The sequence below is a fragment of the Castor canadensis genome, chromosome 17 (genome assembly GCF_047511655.1).
Source record: "Castor canadensis chromosome 17, mCasCan1.hap1v2, whole genome shotgun sequence".
Lineage (NCBI taxonomy): Eukaryota > Metazoa > Chordata > Mammalia > Rodentia > Castoridae > Castor > Castor canadensis.
Genome location: NC_133402.1, coordinates 21,277,105 through 21,277,355, shown reverse-complemented (window position 1 = coordinate 21,277,355; position 251 = coordinate 21,277,105).

Genomic DNA, 251 nt, shown 5'->3' with positions numbered 1-251 from the left:
GGTCCCTCGGTGCCTCCAGGGGACCTCACGACCCCGCCCCGCTGGGAGGAGACTCCGCCCGGGGCTGAGCCAGTTGGGACGCCTAGCCTTGGGCGCAACCTCAGCCTCCAGTCCCCTCCCTTCGCATCACACTCCTCACCGTGGCCCTCCCACCCCGTACCTCTAAGCCCCCCTGGGGGCTGTTTATGGACAAGTCACCACGTGCCTAGCACCTGCTGCTTTTTCCTTCCCTCAGTGTCATGGTCATAGGA